Raw genomic sequence first — 20,907 nt, 5'->3', positions numbered from 1 at the left:
GAGAGAGACATGTCGCAAATGAAATATGACATTTTGAATCGATAATCTAACAAAAATTTTTCCAATTAACGTTTAATATTTATGACTTTGTAACGCTTAGTCAGTATTATTATATAATTATGCACCTCTCTACGCGCACTTTTTCTTCAAAACTTGTTCCTGACTGTGGTTTTACCCATGACATTTAATCATCATCAGTAATGTACATCTAGTATGCATCCTATAGATAAATAGTTCTTATTTCTGGACTTTCTCAACAACTTCTTAGTTCATTCAAGGAGCCTGTTTCTTATTATTCTTAACATATTATGTAATTTATATCTGTTTCCATAGGTCACGAGAAGGATCGGCAACTATTTATATACAGCTCTTTAGATACAGATCTGAAAACAATTTTGTTGGGCCTTCAAAATTATTATATACGATGTTCAAATTGATTGTTAGAAGATCAAACATTTTTGCAGTGTTATCATCATATTTAAGTGTCGTACAAAATAATTTTGATGGGCCAAAACAAAATTATTTTCAGATCTGTACCTGGTCAAATTTTTAGATTTGCCGGCAAAAGTGTTCTTTCCGCGTGTATCATATATCAAAATCAGATATATCTCGTTTAGAATTAAATCGGAAACAAAGTCGAACACGACTTTCGGCATAAATCGAAAAATCTTTCTCAATGTGCCGCGTTAGTGTCGGTTTACAATAGGTGATTTAAGCTTTAAGAAGTATGAAATTGACCAATTATAATCGAATATGAAAAGAATACTCGACTATGATTAGTCAATTTCTTATGGCTTAAAGATTAAATACTTATTGTGGACCGACACTTAGGCACACATCGTGAAGTCTGGAATTTTAAATTTACACGCTCGCCCGTCCAATGATCCCGCCCGAAACCCATGCTCGACTTTTATAGGTTTCGAACGAAGGTCGAGAGAACGGAGCGTGATATAAAAGTCGGTCGAGCGTAGTCGTGCTTTCTTCCTCGCTTTTCTCTAAGGCCAGCAGCGTAAACGCGGACGATATTAACTTTCTTTTCGCAGCACGTCGATTCCTATGTTGATAAGACGCGAAGGAACGGAAAAACACGCTCACCCCGCCAGGAATCTCGCCTGCATCCTGCATCTATAAAGAAAAAGGGGAGCGGCAAAAATTTGCAAAGAAAAATGTGATAACTTTTGGCGCACGACGGTTGAGATTTAAAGCGATCATTTGCGAAACGGCCGCAAAGACGCTTGCACAGCCAAGAACTTCTCACGGAAAATTTATCTGCGTCACACTGAAAATTTAAGTATCGATGGTACTGGCTTCACCTTAATTGATATCCATGCTTCAAGAGAATTGGAAGGAATTAAATTCCGCATTTGTAAATCGGAAATTCAGGTAGCAATAAATTCGATAAGAGGAATCAATTAAATACGAAACGAATGCTCTTGTCTGTAAAAAAAGAAACGAACGATTTAAAGAAAACTAAGATAACTTTCAAATTTTTAATTATTTGGGTATTATTGTAATTCTCTGGGGATTTAATCACACTAGAAAATCGGTTAGTTTACTCTTTTATTTTATACTTTAGTCGTCATCGGTTTTAAATTGGACATGGCTAATTACGCAGCTGTTCTTTCACGAAATCACATTAATAACTGAGAAATAACAAAAGTCGAAGAGAAAATAAAAGAGTCGCCCGACGTAGGATCGTATTCCACGGTCTTTGTCAATTACACGATAATTAACTTTGTTCCCCGCAAATTCCAGAGATATCGATTTCGATTCGCTTATTTTCTCATCAATGGGGAAAGTCCCGCGGAAGCATCTGTTGTGACATAGTATATAGTATTAACTTGTGGACCGAAGAAACACAAAGGGACCGGATAGTAATAAAATGGCGTCTAATCTCAGTTAAGAGGAGTAAATAATCAAGCCGAGTGAATGACTACCAATTTAATCAAGCGCTACCCAAGACTACGAATCCGGGATTGTTCATTTAATTTAAGTAGTAACTTTCAACTTCCGCGCTTGCTAATTCGATAAAAAGGTATTAGCATCAATTTGTACTCCAGAAAATAAGCCAAATAAATATCGAAAAGATTCTTCCTTCACTCTTAATTGTCTTTTTCAATTGACAATCTATCCACATTTATTAAGGAAAAAATACCGTTATATATTACAATCAAATATAATAATTATTCTCCCTTCTTTTACCAAAAATAACTGCTGCTTTCAAATAATTTAAGCTGCGTAAAAAAAAAAAAGTCCGAGTGCGCGTCATGCGGATAAAGCGAGACGTAATTTTATATTTTACATTTTACATTTATATTTTATATTCAACGCCACGCAACTTGATATCAAGCGTGGATTTAATGTAATTTTAATTTGCTCTTACGTTCCGTTGTGCAAAGATTCCAGGCTAAGCAACAGGAGAAAAGTATATACGGGGTGGTATCGTGTATTATTATTTCACTCACGTTCACACAGATTCCTTGATATTCAGATTGGAATCACGCTAATTCATACCGCGTTACAGAATCGCCTTGCATGCGGCAACTACGCGGACGGAAAGATCCTTCGATATTCAAGACCTCACGTCAAATTTGCATTTAGATAAAATACAACGTCAATATTGGCGGGGTTGCGATCGGATACTCTTCACACGAAAATCTAACGTAATAAACAGCGCGCTCGTCTTGCCAAATAATTCAATGAGACGGTGTATGGCCAATATGCATTCGTTAAATATTTTTCAGGTAGGTATTTTTTAACAGATTGACAGTCCCCAAAAATATATACAAAAATATATATTATAAATAACATTAGTTTATTCCGATCACTAGTCACGAATGTATTGTTTATCCTCTATAAAATGCATGTTTTAAAAACTTTATATCTTATTTTTTAACCGTGCAGAGTTTTACCAACGCAGCTAAAATCTACTATGCCTTCTAAAAATTTCAAGATATCTCAAGTTAATCTCTTCTATAAAAAAACAATCTTCAAATATCACAAAAAACATTTTTTTCATATTAAATATCTATTATTTTAAAAACCTGACGTGCTAGAAAAATTTGGTTTGCGTTTTCAACAATCAAAAATCGTCAAAAAAAAGAGCGTCTTGTCTGGTTCAAGATAATAAAAAAAAAAAGTATTTCTTTGTAAACTAAAATAATTATTTCAATGCAGGATACACTAGCGCATTTAATTTTAAAACGTATTTCTTAGTTTTGTTATACGTATATAACGTATTCTCTTAAATATGAAAACCTGTAAACAACCTTTAATCTGCAACCTATGAATGCGATGTCCCATATAGAACAACGTAAAAAGATTAAAGTACGGATAAGTGCGTAATTGCGGAGCTCAAGTTAGCTCATGCACGAAGATGGAATCGAGGTTATCGCAGCGCCAAAATGGCGGGACGGCTCGAGATCGAAAACAATCGAGGTTCGTTACTAGAGCGGTAACTCGATAGCCGCCGCTTAATGAGCGTTTTCAGCAAAATCCTAAAGAGGTATTTGCACAAAGCTCCACTGTTAATCGGAACTTAATTAAGTGAGGATTGAGCGGCAGAGAGGAGATGGATGGAAAATAAACGAGATAAATAGCCGTCGGGAAAAGATCCGGAACTATTCTCATTCGCATGTACGCACTTTTCAAATGATTTATCTCCGCCATTTATATTTCGAAGCAATCCAGAGTTGAAAGCCACTCGACGATCTCGTATAGATATATAAATTCTAAGAGACAATATTACGAGACGATTCCGTAATTGCAATTTTAATTTTATTTATATTTCTTCAAGCTAAAAAAATCTATAATTTCAAAGAAAAACTATAGATATTAGTAATAATTTACTGCTCATTCTTTTACTTATTTATCTAACATATTCTCTCTGCGTGGTTTTATGGTGTTCAAGTATTTCAAATCATGTCATGACATCATATGTCCATATATAACTTGTTAATTGTTATGCCCCCCAATTATTAATTAATCATTTTTCAAAAGCACAGAATAAATATATTTAAAGCATGGATAAATATAAAAAAAAATCTTACTACCTTACATCGAAAGTTTTATACACGTCTAATGAGAAGATCAAAAGCAAATTAAAAACTTTATAAAAAATTGTGTGAAAATTTATTGCAATTTAATATTAAGAGATGATTTTATTTTTTCCTGCACAACAACTTTGCATTTTATTTTTTAAAAGAGCGTGCGAAGAAAAACGAGACCGGTCACGATTCGAATTATCTCGTTTCATCGCCAGCAACGAACCTCGTTTCGTCCCTACAAGTCTCGGACCCTTAAAACGAACCTTCCCAAATTAGGCGGCGAATTCTCACCCAGCCGGCACCGCCTACTGGGTTCTTTCTCTGCTCTGCTCGTGAAGCGAAGTCAATGGCCCGTTATCTCGGACAAAAATCAAGAATCAGTCGTTCAGATGCACCTACGCTTCCCACGATTCTCGATCATATGCTTTATAACCGACGACTAACGGTAATCTGATTTCGCTTTACCTCGAAATAATTATTACATAGATAACACCGAGCAAAAATGATTTAACTTTGACAAACATTTCCTACAATAATATTAATAAACGTAAAATTTTAAGGGAGCGCACTTTTAAAAATTCTTTATAAATATCAATTTACTCTTGTAACTTTTCGTTGTAAGTCACAAAAGATCGTCGTAAAAAAAAATATATATATATATATATATTCTGTATAATTTTTTTGTAAGAATACGGTTAAAAGAATGATAAAATTTGGCGTATTATAAATCGTGGTGATGTTGCAAAAATAAAATCTCCAAAGAAAATTATTCTCCTTCGGTTAAATCTCCGCATTAAATCAGAATCATCTTCATTTATTTCTGCTCGATTTCGCCGTGATCGAACGTTTCGCGAGTGTTAACGATGCTTCGCGCGTATGATTTCAGAAGCGAATTTAGAAGACGTTATTTTCCCCGGATCATCTCCAAAATTGCTCATCTTCTCTCACGCTCTCACGCGGGTAGGAGTTTTCACGGCGCGGGAGCGGAGAGGGGACGGGAGGGGAGGGGAGGGGAGGGGGAGGACGAAAGATTGAAAGTCGGAGCGCGACGCGCGATTCTGTTGTATCGCCAGGTGACTCGGCAGTCCCAGCACGCTCTTTCGCGCTCGTTCGAGAAATCATGCGAACGGACATGCGAAACCGGGAGGCGGGAACCCGGAGGAAGAAACGCGCTTATCATGTCCCAACGGCGGGAATACGAGAAAAATAAAATCCGCGCGGACGTGAAGCCTAACCGTACATGACTGACGGTGCGCGCGAGCTATAAAACCGGCATTGACATTTACGTCCGACTCGAAAGTACGCATATAACCAGATAGAACGTAAAGCGCTGTGATATACGATCGGTATATACCGAGGCTGAGGCATTTCTGACTATGCGCAATCATGGACTGCCAGCATCGTCGTCTTTATCCGTAACAACAAGCAAACCGAAATTTCTTTTCAAATATTAATATTGCTATTTGTACCTTATTTGTCATTTCATGTATATAATTTAAATTTAACGTGTAATTTTTATTTATCCTTTTCATATATATATATATATATATATCATATATATATATATATATATATGATATATATATATATATGATATATATATATATATTTCTAGTTTACACCATGTTATTGATGAAATTTTTACTTATTGTTACCATTTAATTTTGTTACATCACCTTTAAATTCTATTCGAGTTAAATATCTTAAAATATCGAAATAAAAACGTATTCTCCACTTAATCATTAAGCTTAAATAGTTGCACAAAGAGAACGTGGCTGGTATATCATTCTCTCAGTACGGCGATGCTGCGCGGTTGCTGCTGACCAAGAGCAAAGTGTCGGGTTCCGCGATGCCGCGGAATTCGAGCGGGGCGCCATGGTGTCGCCACATTGCGTTTTTTATCGTGACTCTCCGATGGCGTCTGCGGCGACCGGATAGTCCAGGTAGGGAGGGAAGGAGAGAGAGAGAGAGAGAGAAAGAGAGAGAGAGAGAGAGAGAGAGAGAGAGAGAAAGAGAGAGAGAGAGAGAGAGAGAGAATAATAATCGTGTCGCGCGTGCACGCGCGACACACGGGCGACGTTGTGTGGCGTGATTTGTGAGCGGGTAAAGCGTTACGCCGCGATTCCCGTCATTCCGTGATGCATTGCTGCGGCACGCGTCTGATGACACGGCTACGCGCTGCGGTACGAGAGAAGAGAGGGGGGGGGAGGGAAAGGGGGAGCAAGGGTTAGAGGCTCGCAAGGGTAAAAGCGCTCGCCCTGTGCGCACACGTGCGCGACCGCGAACGCACAACCCTAGGGATCCATCAGGTAAAATCATTCTCTGTCATTCGGGGTGACAATAAGTTTAGGTTTGTGATCAGAGCAACCGGTACCAAAGGCAGTGGCGATCGAGCTGGCTTCGCGCGTAACGCTTCATCCGCCGTCATCTCGCTTCGCGAGATCAGATATCCCGTCCAATTTGCAAATGCACGATGAAACACTACAAATGAATACTACAAATTCCAATTTTTGCTTCTCGCTAATTTCGATTCAATACTGCTCGCGTAAAATCGATACTTTTGCTGCCACTGAATGAAACGTTCGCGCTGTACATTATAGAGCGTGAGACTAAATTCAGTCCTTTATGTTACGGAAACGACGTTTTTTCACAGATTTTATCGTCTATCATTACAATTATCACGACTTAATACACAGTTTTATTTATTTTTATATTTTATAATTGTATCGTGTGAAATCCGATTGGAACAGGCGCAATACTATGGACGATGACTGGGAAATGTCTGGCATTACGCGAGTTCCATTTCATAGCGCTATTTATAAATTTATTAATCGCAAGTTATATCATTGTAGCTTGTGAAAGTTCATGAATAATACGCTGATAAACAGCGTTACAAAACAACAACTTGTAATCGTCGTCGTACATCATGCGCCTCAATCATGCGATCTAATCCGCTCGTTACGGGAGCGGAATCCGTTTCCGCGAATGCAACTTATTAGGTGCCATCGACTTAACCTGTATTTATAAACACTGTCATTACGGTATATTTCATTAGCGGATAATTTATAACATTGAGAGAAGTTAGCGGGTAAGTCCGCGGGATTGCGAGAGACGACCGTTGTACAGGCTCGTAAAAAAAATTTCAACAATTTCTCCTTAGGAACGATCGGTATGGAATCGTTGCCACGTTCGTTCACGTCAAGAGAAATTCACGCTTGCACTGCCACGTATTAGGACCACCGGTCCCACCGGTGTGCATCTCGCCGTGGCCGGATTCGACGCACCTCCCCCCCCCCCCTCACCCCCGCCGTCCGTGTGTATACCCTCGCGACACGCCAACCTCGCGCACCTGTAATTTCGTGCAAATGCGAAAACCCAGTGCGCAATAGCGCGATAGCGTGATGGCGCGATAGCGCGACGGAAAATAACGCAACTGATTCAATTCGAAGCTGGTATGCACCGCGCGCTAAAGACGAGGACATTCGAGCGGAAAAGGGAATTCGCAATTCGCGAATAGATTCATGTTCATCCAGCGGTTAATTCTTGTGTCGGGTAGAGAGCCGGCAAGCATCGCCGGCAAGCATCAGACCGGACGCTTGCTTTCGGAGATCGAGTCAAATTCCGCCGGAATTGGAAACTGGACGAAATTATAGATTTCAATTTGGATGGACGTAAACGCAGTTTTTTAAAATATCATTATACGACTTTCGAAGCTTCTCTGTAAAAAATACTCTCTCTGTTGCCGTTCGTTAATCGTTAATTATCAGCAAGTCGGATAGCATAAACATAAAATTGGAATAATGTGAAATATTTAGTCAACAATATTTTCTTCTTCTTATTTTTCGTATGTAATTTGATTAAAGAAGATAATAACCGTTTAATCGCATCCTGCATATTTTTATGCTTCTTTTTAAATTTTTCCCTTATATCTATCGGATTATAGAACTTACGGAAATGCATCGTCACGATCTGTTGTGTAAAGCAATACCAACAGAATAATACCGATGTCAGCCGTTTGCTCTGGTAAAGAAGGTTTTTCGCGCGGGTGGATAAACAAGAAGCCGCTTATATTCCCAGTGCAGTATAAACCACAATACATGGTGTACATAGTGGACATTGCTCCAATCAAGATTCGTGATCGTCTATACCTTTCCAGCTTTAACGGCTCACGAGAGGAACACAGAGTTAGAGGTCGGACGACGTAATTACCCGCATTGGTCCAATGGCGGAACATTGCAAGAAAATATAATATTTAACCCCGCAGCGACGTACACAATGTCCCAAAAGTACTGGGTACGTATATATATATATCTTAACACCGGATTTTTAAAAATAAACTGAGTAGAATAATCGAATAGTTTAATTGCAAATTGAATTACAATTAAATAATTTTCTTTATTAAAATTCTAAATCGTAAATAAAAAAAATCTTGTTCTATTAATTTTAAGTCAGCGTCATCATAATATAACGTTTGTCATTTCAAACGTCTAATAACCGAGAAATTCAATGATGATTTATTTTAATTTTCTCAACTTAAATAAATTTACTAAACGTCCATGTAAGCCCTCGTTTAATTTCTAGAAAAGTCATTTCATAGAAATCAATGTTTCGAGACATCTTGCAACTTGGATGGATATCACAAACCGAGTCGAGATGTATTTACCTCCCCGTAATGCGTTTAGATCCTTTTTTTCTGGGCCCCACGTACCATTGCTTCCCCTTAATTCGCTCTCTTCCAGTATAATTTCCTCGCCGCGTTAGAGCTAATAACATAAAGTACTCGGTGCTTTTTCGTACAGACGCTGATGCATTTCCGGCCATCCGGTTAACAGCGGGTAAGATCTTGGAGATATTGCCGACTCGATTATACGCGCGAGATGTTTCACAGCGGACAAAATAATAGCCGCGCTATATTATAAGAACCGCCAAAGTATCTCGTTTCAAGTGCGTATTATTCAGTGAAAAATGTAGCGTGGAAAAAAAAAAGAATGTGTATACGGTGGAAGATAGCTGTGATGGATTCAGCACAGTCGACACGCCAGCCCTCCCATTTGAAAAGCAACCAAAGTAGCTTAATAATAGTTTTAATGTTCTTAATTTTTCTCTTTCTGCCATTCAAGATTGGAATTAGATATTTTTTAAATGTTACATTTTCTTATAGCAATATATTACGAGTGTATTAACATTAAAAGTTTCGTTGTTTTTAAGAATTTAGAACAAAATTTAGAACAAGATAAAAATACCAAATACAATTCGATTAAGATTTTTTTCACAATTTAATTTAAACGTCCTACAAAATAAACGTTTTCATGTCGTTTCCACGTTCTTCTAAAAAAATTCGCTATTTTATTACCGCAAAGTATTATATTTTAGTATTTAATACCGGACGTTGGCAAATATCTTCAAAGAAAACTGGAATAGCCAGAAATAATTAGCAATGCTATATATTGCCAGTAGAATTAATTTCAACGGAAGACGTAATGAAGGCCATAAAATGCAGCTGGTAGACGAAAATGCATATCACACACACACACACACACACACACACGCGCGCGCGCGCGCGCGCGCACACACACACACACACACACACACACACACACACACACACACACACCACATTTAGAAACGTATAAAAAGAACGACGGTGCGCAGGAAAAACTAATAAATCGGATATTTTATATACAATATATTCCTCCTATATAAAGAGGAATTAATTTATTACGCTTTATTTTTTTTTATAAATGAACAGATTGTTACGAGTTCATTCTCTATTGGTGCAAAACCCATATATTTATAATTGGGAACTCGAAAAATATCTACGTCCGTTGCATGTTACCTTAAAAATAAACGGATTGTTCAGATATTGCGCGATATATACGCTCCATGCTACCTACGCAAAATCGTTGTCCACGAAGCCTACATTCCGTATCGATTCGTGGACGGTGTCACGGAAAATGCCAGCATACCGATGCCCGAATGCAACGCGGGGGCGAAATGGAAGGATCTACGCAGATCGGCGTGTGGGATGTGCAAACTATGACGGAGAAATTACATGAAAGACAAATTACGAGAAGACATATCATTCAAACCAGTATTATTAGCTGTTCTTGATTGTCGCGCGAAAGAATAAAAAGCTTGAAATCAAGGTCAAATTAAAGAAAAATCAAATTAAATCAAAGTCAAAATTAAATAAAGATCTTCATCTATCAATTAAATATATTATTAAATATATCCATAATTCCGCAAATAACTCTCAAGAATCAAGAAAATGCCGAAACAAGGCTTCTTCAAAAGATAATTTATATTATTTTCGAGAATTAATTTTCGAAAAACTTGACTGTTGTTATCTGGAAAGCTGACACTCGTATGATGAAATTGTTTTTTTTTTCTTGTTTCAAAAATCATCAAAGCAATCAAATTAATTTACACGAATGTGTTGATGTGGATAGTTGTGTAGATATACAACGTATTATGTACAGAGGGCATGTTGATAAACAGACTGAACAAAATTGGATGATGGAAATTCGGGGTAAAGTGAGCGTTTATTAGTGCGATGTGACGCAAGTATAGTCGGATGCCCGTGGGACAGACGGCCTTAGCGCGATCGCGATATCGCTCGAAATCTCTATTTTCCATACTGTTTCATTCACGGCGCGTTCTAATTATCCCCCGGGCTGGACCAGACATGATTTAAACACCGGGTGCCACGGTCGCATACGCAAACGCACGCGCGACGCCCGGCGACGAGATAAGGTCGCGGCGCAAACGGCAAATTTCATGGGAAATTTGTGACATATATCACAATAGCGGGTGTAATTACCATCAGATATGACTGTTAACGCTTTATGAGCCAGCAAAAGAGGTCAACGCCGTTCATTGCAGATATTGGCCTCGCACACGCCTCGCACACGGCCGAGAGAGAGAGACGACCGGATGTAGAAGCGGCGGAAGCGAGAGCGGGCAGGCTCTCCCAGAGACGTATTGCGATTCGATGCCGTCGCCGATATTAATCGCGATAATAAAACGCGCCGATCGATGTGACAATCGGCGCGATTACGCAATATCCCGGGATGACCGTTGTACACAATTATCAAGAGATTCCCGAGAGCGATAGTCGTGGAAATTGTACGATTACTTTCGACCACTCGCGTTTTCGGTCGCGAAATATTCTCGTTCTCGAATATTCCTCGAGCGCCTAATATCGCGTATTACCGACTCGAAAAATGTAAAATTCGTAAGTATGATATACATCTTCCAGACGAAACAGATGATCGCGTCAAATTTTCGTCTCACGTTTGGTCGATTTATCGCACGTTCCGGAAGGCGGAAACGGATAATGCAAAGATCGAGCCAGCCCGGACTTACGTCCGCCGGAACTATTTGAAAACTACTTTGAACTGTCGGCTCAACTGAAAGTATGTGGCGGCGGGATTGTGCCCGGGGAACCAGTACATTATTCATGGGGTAAGCATTACGAATCTCCGCCGGAGAATAATGCAAGGACGTCCAGTGGGGGAGTGAGCGGTGTTATAAGATTAACGGAAAACTTATTGCGCTCAGCAAAAGTGTATATCTCTTTCTCTCGGGCCGCTTTCGCTCGCGAGAAAATTTCACGCCGCTAAATTCACACCGTCCACATCGTACTTTTCCCGCCGACGTAATCATCGTATGTATAACAAAAACAATGGTTACGTGACACACAATGCGTGTACGGAGCAGGAATTATATCATACGCGATTATACGTGAAATGAGGTTATTTTAAGCGTGATATAACTGTACTTATTCATTCTCGGAATACGAAGAGATAGAGAATTACAGAAGATTTACAGAAGAAGAATAGGATTGTCGGGAAGATGACTGAAATGGACGCGGTTACTTTTCAAAGATTTTCGAGACTCTCGAGTATCTTTCACCTCTCAATTCCAAAGTCTCGCGAGACGCGAAAAACGAGAATGAGGTTAAGCTATCATTAAAATAGCGTTTTCGAAGGTAAGGCATTTGAACAAATATCTCCTGTAGCGAAACGAGGTAAAGCGATATACGTGGCACGATATTACGCTATATTTGTTTTGCCATTTCCCGCGGCGATACGATGCGCAATGTGTTCTGCTAGGGCAAACCTGGGTAACGCGAACGTATCGATGCGCATTTTCGCATCTGTCTACCTACCAGTTACTATCGAGGTTGTCGTGTAATCTACGATACCTCGGTGTATACTTTACGAAATGCAGACCGAGAAAAATGTCGGCCATAGAGACCCTACGACTTTCCGTATCGTGGGACTGTTTCGCGAGATATTCACTTTGCGAGAATTGCCGCAATCATACTTGTTACGATATATATATATATATATATATATATATATATATATATATATATATGTGTTATCAAAATTGAAATACCGTGTAAAACATTCGAATATCTCCCGATGACCACCGTATTACCGCACTTTGCACTACTATTGGACGTTGACGCAAAGTAATAAAAGCGTTACCTAACGTAAAGGAGTATGCAAAATTGAGAAAATTTTGTGCTACAAAACCAATCGTCGTGAAACTTGGCTATATATAATGTGAAAAAATCTGACCAAAATCGAATGGCGAAATGAGTTTCCTGATCAAAAATCAATCGTATGGCTGCAGTGCCCATTTGCAATTCATACAATCTCATTTTGGCGATAGGATAACATTATTCAAATGGTCTACTAAATAACCATCAGCAATTGGCAAGCTGAATGTGTGCGAGTGCGGTAATCTTCGATTATCATCATCGGTTCATCACACTGTTTCCCGTTGTCGGTCTTCTATTAAATTAGGCAGAAATGGACGTCGACAACGACGACGAAGAAAATGAATAAAACCCTGCCAATCGCTCATCATTCGTTTTATCAAATTGTATGAACTGGACACCCTCCTCATTCATGTAAACGGCAAAGCTGCAGTGTTTATGAGGGGCCATTTATGAACGTTATTCCATTGCCAAAGTGAGATTGTATGACAAATGGACACTGCCGACCCACACGCGCCCTACCACTTTCTGGTTTTTCTGGCCAAGATTCATTCATTTAGCCATTAGATTTCTTCGTATTTTATCTCACACTATGTCTATATATCAAGTTTCATGATAATTGGTTTCGTATCACAAAATTTTTCCAATCTTGCATATTCCTCATGGACAATATCCTTGAGACAATATCCTCCTAATGGTATCAACGTCAAAAGTTCGATAGAAATCATGATTATCATTAAAGACGCAAAAAAGATGTTCCAAAGATATCTATTACGCACAGTGTAACCACTAGAGGCACTAAACAGTCTGGTGTTTTAGAACTTAATCAATATACATGCAGCGTGAACTAACAGCTCTCATAGGATTCAGAGTAAGAGCAACTCTCGGTAAAGGCAAAGCGTACACGTAAAGTAGATATCGGCGTGTTCTACGTGCATCACAGTTGTTTGCGAAGAACCTTATAAAGAAAGGCAGAAAGCCCGCGCGAACAAAGAGAGAAGCATCCGTAGAAGGAAACCACTCAAAGTAAAATGTTTCTCTCTGTTGCTGTGAAATTTCCCTCAGAAAATATCGTTTAGATCGACATTACGTGGAAAGACAGGGATGAGGAGAAGATTGACAGAAGGAAAGAAAAAGAAGGTGAAGCGACATAGCGATGGGCGTAACATAGCGAAGGGCGCACAAACGGCACTTACTAAGTAAAACGAGAAGCAGAAGGAGGAGACAGAAAAAAATCGGGGATCGAGTGAAAGTGAAGAAGAAGAGATAACGGTAAAGAGATGGAAGAAACAGCGAGGAAAGAGAGAAGAGATAACAAGAGAGAGAGAGAGATCGGTAACCCCGGGTCAGGTAATCCTGGATTGCCCATTTCCAGTTTACTGCTAATTCATTCAAATTGTATTTGTTCTCAAATATACATTCTATTCTCCGCCGCTGCCACTTTCCATCTATTCCCCTACGCGTATATATGCAAGATGTTTCAGATTCCATGCACTTTTCTTCATGTAAGAAACAGCCTGAAATGCTTTTTTTTCCAACAATATCGACCAATTGGTTAAGCCCCTGTACCGATCGAACATTCCTTTAATTTTGAATATGAAATATATATAATGAAATATATATATATATATATATATATATATATATAAAACCCAAGTCGTAGAAAACGTTTCAATTAAAATTTTGTTAAAGGAAAATCCTTCAAGATAGTGACGGAAGCTATGGATGAAAGGAGAGAGGCACGGAAAACTTCCCGTATATACAATGTTACTTGAACGTGCGCGTTAGAATAGCGACGTGTGTAACGATATTACGCGACGATGCATGTCTTGCTTCGTAACAAATTGCTGCTTCGTTGCACATTTCGCAGAAACGAACGACGAGTGGCGAGAACGAGAACGAGAGGGATGGCGCAGCGCGAAGAAACTTTACCAAAATTTTGGAAGTTATGATAGTCCGTTTTCGTCTATCGTGTAGAGGAAGTTGAAATGTATTTTACATCTACGAGGATGCCGTATCCCGTGTCGAAATATATTCGATAACGTTTATACCAAACAGTATATCGGTAATAAACATTACTATATGTAAAAGTAATATAACTAACACGATGCATTGTTGTTGTTTGCACACAATAACATGATGATAACATTTTTTTCTGCTATGATAATATTGGGATTAATTACAGATAAAATATCAATATGAAAAAGCCAATTCTTATCAAAGCAGATATTTAATTTTTATTAAATTTGTTTTACTTCTTCATAGTCATAGTTGAATAATTTGTATAGAAAATTTATATAAAACCGAATGACTGGTAAATATAAACTACGAGAATTGTTTTGTAGTAATATAGTTGCTAGTGAATTTTTGTCGCAGATCGATTTACATTCCGATATCTAACGTCGATAAAATTTTAGTGATAAACAACACGCAACACAAGAGTAATCAATGTCGTTGAAACTTTTAAGTGTTGGATTAATGCCGCTTACATTCCGTTACCTTTCGTAACGGGGGAAACATTAGCGAAGTCTTCACAAAATTAGCAAATTGCTGCCGTCACTCAACGTGTTAAAACGTGCCGCGAACGAATACGAAGCGAAACGATGAGCAAGGTAATCTCCTGGCAGGCAAATGCTCGTGTCACGAAGACGACATGCTGAATGACGCAAGTCTCGGGAGCATTTAGCGCTATGAATATTTCGGGAAGACGCAGTTGTATTGTGAACGTCGAGAGATGCTTCCAACAGCAACGGAAGCTCATGATTCGTGCATTTGATACGCCGTTAGAGCCAAGTGATCATGTTCGCGGCACCTTACGAAGCGCAACAGCTGTTCGTTGGTGACAACGAACAGCATCTTCGATCAAGGATCACTCGTAAGAAAGTCTGCTAATGATGTGGATGACTTACAGGATCAGCGTGCACAAATGATAAATATATATATATATATATATATATATATATATATATATATAAAATACTGTGCTTGAATTTTATTTCTTTACATCTTCGATAGATGGAGAATTAAGTGTCGAAAGATAACAATGATACATACGTATATTTTAAACATCGAGATGACTAAACTGATAAGTAAAAGAAGATAAATGAGTATAGAATATACATGTATGATGATATATAAATTTTACATTATTTGCACAAATGTCAATAAATCAAATCTCATTTCCTTCTTCGCTCACCTTATCATCAATGTAAACACTAGGTTTAAGATAAGATATCAGAGACAGGTTTTCGGAATTGCATTCGAGTGAATGTGGTTGTTACTCGAAATCGGAACGTTAATTCCGGAAGAGAACTAAGATTGGCGACAATTTATTGCTTCCTTTGCTGTTCATTATCGCTTCGTGACGTGGACGTGAAGCAAAATTCTAAAACGACTGCGGCCTTTCAGAAAAGTCGTCGATGGACGAAAGAGAGACCGGAGAACATTTCGTTAATTTCCACTCAGAAGAAAACTTCAACAGTGATGGGAACGAACGAGCCGATAAATTGCGCGAGAACTCGGGATTGACGCGTATGAAAAGTGTAATTTAATCCAACGAGGCGGAAACTTGGTTGGTGAAGCTATCGGTAAGGGCTCAGTTATGTCGATAATGGACGAGAATAAAAGCTGGAGGGAAGTAAAGAAGCTACAAAACGTTATTTTACATAGCCGCTGATGACCAACGAAATCGGCAACGAAATGAAATGAACTCGAATCGAGATACGCACATATGACGAAAGATAACAAATAAATTTCTTTAGAAATTTCTACGAGAGAGAAGAGATGAAGATACAACGAATTACGAGCCGCCAATTTGGAATTTCACGTTAAAAAATTCAATTTTAGTTTTCTAGAAACTAAAATAAATTTAAATTTAAATTTAAACAATAAATTTACCGCCTTCGCGATCATCGCCACGAATTTTTTGTTATCATAAAATCTAAGGCAAATACAAACTAGCTGAAAATTAACATCCGCACTATCTATCGTTTCCGTTTTATGTTCCATCGCTTTCCACCTTGCAGCTATCCAACACTACAACACAATGCGCACGCCTCATTGCTTTCGGCTTTTGTGCGAGTGATATTTGTATTCAATCAACGAGTCCGCTTTCAGTAGATCCATCTAGTCCATTTCTAAAGCATCTTAACGTCGCGGAACGGAGACGGCGAAAAAGAGAAAACGATCCTCGCAGAATAATACAGCACACGTCGAGAAAATACCGGCGGCCCTTACAGAGCCGGTTACAAATGAAACCTTCGAAATGGAAAAATCCGCGAGACCCGAGTGCTTTCCGTATCGTCGCCACGATCGATGGGAAGTCATCGAGATTCCGTTAGCATAACAATACTCTCTCTTCGGGTACCGCCGAGGTTCCTTACCGCGGACGGCATCAAATCAATCAGAGGCACGTTCGACGTCGCCAGAGAGCCGGCCGCGAAACCGCGTGACAATCGATATTTCATCCCCATCACCAGCTCTTGCGGGGCGTCAACACGCCGGTGTAATATGGAGCCAGATTACACCGGCGTAGTTACACGGTAAAAATAGCGAGATAAAGATTGCGATGCTACTTGAATAATTTACTTTGAAATCGCATTGTGAAGTTTAATATCAAAAAGTTGTTACTACAAATGAAACATTCCTACCCTATCGATTTACGCATTATCTCGATAAGAGTTTCCAGAAATTGAATGTATTATACCTAACATTTCCGAAAAATCCATTCATTTCGTCCGTTTCAGTATTATCGATTAGTAATGCGAGTTGGCGACGTCTAACAAATTTAGCGATTCACAATCTCTCTTTTTAGATGATTATTTTATTAACGTAAACACACTATTATTTAAAAGTGTAAATAGAGGAAGAATATACATATATATTAGCAAACTAATCCTTGATTGAGGGTAAATGAAGTCGCAATACCTGAGAAACTAATTAGTTAAATTTGGCTCTGATATTCACGAGATAACCCTATGCATTGCGATTAACTTTCTAGAAATTAGAAGATAGTTCCCTTCTGTTGCAAACTTATCCCGCCGGTGTAATTTTAAGCGCATCTTACGATACCGCTGAACTTGGAGAACACGCGTATACATGTAACTCGGTCTCTCGCAACATTTGCGGAGAGTCATAAAGACATTTCCGCTCGCAATAGGATTCAGTCGAAGGTCACGAAGGCGAAGGCTCGCCGGAGCAGGAAAAGTAACAGCACGTAGAGCTCGGGGTGGTGTTGTCGAGGAGGAGAAACGAGAGAAGAACAAAGAAAGGGGAGAAATCCCTGGACGCGATAGCATGGGGTGTTCCGCGTGCTCTCTTACGGATTTATGGATTTCATTATTGCCGGCCCGCGGTTGATTACGGAGGCTGACTAGGGTAGCCTCTCGGGGTAGGAAGAAGAGCGAAAGGGAGACAAGACGGAACGGGAGGGGGGAGGGAGGAGGGGGGGGGCTGCTGAACGGTGCGGCGCGAGAAGAGGGTTCGCGGGGCTGAGGCTCTGAAACTTAAACCTGCCACCCGTTTGCATTTTATGAGCGAGCGGCAAGTTCCTACGGGAAGGCCTGTAGGAATCCCGGCAGCGAATCCAAAAGCGAAGCCCATCCATTCATCGCCGTGTGCCCGCGCGATCCCTCTTTTCCTACCTCTCGTGCCAACCGACCTCCGGGACCGAGCCGCCGTCGGCTTCCGGAAACCCGGTCAGACCGCCCATTACACCCGGGCGTGTAACCCGAATTACCCCACCGTTCGTAACCCCCCCCCCTCGCCCGAATTACACCTTCTCCGCCCAACTATGTCGCACGCTCGGCGCAAAATAATGACACTGGAGAATCTTAAGGGCTTACGAAGAGTTACCTGACGACGTGTCCCGGCATACGCGAGTCTTTAACCAAGTTCTCTTGGAGACACAATATGACAAAGTTATTCATATATATATATATATATATATAATCTCACAATATCGTGATTAATTTAGAATTCTGATCGCAGCACATCTCACATAAAAATTAAACGGCTACTCCCGATTGGCATCGTCGACAAGCTGCGAAGATAATTTAATATCTATCCTTGTACGCTACTAATCTAACGTTATCGAACGTTATTTGAGATCATGAAAAATTGACGTTTTTGCTGCTTCCCGTTACTTCATGTTGCAAAGAATTTCATTACCGCACCTGTCACTGGATTCGCAATATCTTTCACTGCGCGCGCGTCGCGTAACACAATTCTGTTAATTAAAGCTTTGATAAGTCTTAAAGCAGAGTTTAGCAAAAAAATGAAAAGGGAACAAAAAGGGAATTTAGGCCACTCGATTCAAGCAAACTCGACTCGACAAATTACTTTTGTAACAAACCGAAAAACCGTAATCCTCTCGTATATATATATATATGTTAATTGCGTACAGACTATCATGTGTCGAATCGAAACCGAGAATATTTTCGCAAGAAGAGGGGGAAGAAGAACTCGTCAGGATTCCATTATACAAATCCAGAAGACGTGAGATACCCGACGCTTTCTCTCTCTCTTGCGCGCGCACGAAATCGAGAAATAATTTATATTCGGATACATGAAACACATCGCGTCATCACACACAGACCTCTCCATCTTAAGCCGAGAGAGGTGGTGGTAGTAGTAGTCTACTTTGCGAAACAATAATACGCGTAGGAGATTGAGCCGGGCATAGGTGCCAGAATATGCGAAGGAGGTAAGCCAGAATGCACTGTTCAATAATTCAGTGTGCTATAGCAGCTCCAGCTCCTTTTCCTTCTCTTCGACGTGACACGTTCATCTGCCGCGTGCGAGTGCGTACATCCGCATATCTAAGCATCCAGGAAAAGAAACATATTACGCGAAATATACCCGGGTATCTTGCGACGCATGAATCAATTCTTAAAGATAAGCTCGTTGACAGATTCAAAATCACATCGAAATATCACATCGTTGAATATCTCCCAGAACAACGGAAAAAAAAAAATCATCATTACGCATTTAATTCGTAAATTCACAATTAATAAATTCGTGTTTATTCATTTAAATTGGAAGGAAATGCTGTATGAATCGTGTACAAAAACGTGTTGTTGCGAAAAAAAATGAGAATATCTCTATTTATACCGTTTAACCTAATATATATATATATATATATATATATATATAACTTTTAGCATGTTGAAACAATATCATTGATTGTACATGTGTCAATTTCATCTACAAAGTCTACAAAATAATGCGTATCTTTAAATATTATAATAAATATTCGATATACTGACATCTTCAATGAAAAAAAAGGCTATTTTGGCTATAATTTATTTCACCAAGAAGCAATTAAGAATTAATTTAAATTAAAACGACTGATATCTCTAGAACCGTTTTTAATTATTTTTCATTAATTATTACGTAATTAAATAAGAATCATTAAGTTTCTTTCATCATTTAAGCGAAATATTTTAGATATACTATACATGTATCTATAATATGCATGATTCCTGCGAGTCTACACGTTATGCCATGTTGAAAAATGTAAAAAGGATTTTGTGATCTTTCAATTGAAATCGTCGGGTAGATCGCTGAGAAAAGATAAGTTTAATCGATTTTACGTATTTTGTCAACCATGTAGAAATGTCAATCGCAAAAGAAGTTGTTCTGTATCCCATAAAACGAATACATTGGTCATGCACTCATATAAAATTAAAACAACTCAGAATTTACAATACAGTATGAATGGGAAAGAACGTATAAATGAGAAGGCAAAGTGAAGGCAAAGGGACAGGTTGTCTCTACGATAATGTGCAGAGATCCTCAAAATCAAGAGAGAATCACACCCCATTGAGCCCAAAGATCCGCCAAACTCCACAGCTCGCGAGCATCAACCACTCTGTCTGAATCTAGCGATTCACCTCAAGCGGATAACCCAACGCAGGAGTTTTGGCAATTAACGAAGATTCCTTCAGAACTCAGTCGGCAGTTCTGAGAACGATCAATTATAGTCCGGCTTCTTCGAAATTCTAGCTCCGTTTGCCTTCCAATGGCAACTAATTATTGTCCGCGAAATTCCCTCCAAATCAAATGGCCGAATCATCGGGCGCTTTCAATATACCCCCAATATATCGCACTCATCTCCGATTATGCACCCTCTTCCATTATGTTCTCATCTCAATTTAAGTCAACTACATATTTTATATAGTTTACAATTTTAAGCTCCGATTTGACGTAACAGCGCGGATGTAAAACGAATACGATTATGCGCGTGTGCGACGTCTCTCGAATCGTCGCGCGCGAACGAACGCGAATGAACAACCTCTTCTTTCCGCCGGCAGAAATTCCATTCGCGGCGGGACCATTCGCGTTCGTCGAGGC

General features: G+C 39.2%; 1 protein-coding gene across 19 annotated transcripts in view; it reads right to left on the bottom strand.

Moving 5' to 3' along the window:
* Window positions 1-20,907, bottom strand: part of LOC148936493 (protein muscleblind-like) — a 301,423-nt gene that overhangs the window by 105,738 nt on the left and 174,778 nt on the right. The gene's annotated exons all lie outside the window — the stretch shown is intronic.

This window comes from Pogonomyrmex barbatus, unplaced genomic scaffold (genome assembly GCF_055798465.1).
Source record: "Pogonomyrmex barbatus isolate J1 unplaced genomic scaffold, ASM5579846v1 scaffold21, whole genome shotgun sequence".
Classification (NCBI taxonomy): domain Eukaryota; kingdom Metazoa; phylum Arthropoda; class Insecta; order Hymenoptera; family Formicidae; genus Pogonomyrmex; species Pogonomyrmex barbatus.
The sequence above is the reverse complement of the archived record's forward strand: the minus strand, read 5'-3'. Positions and strand labels throughout refer to the sequence as shown.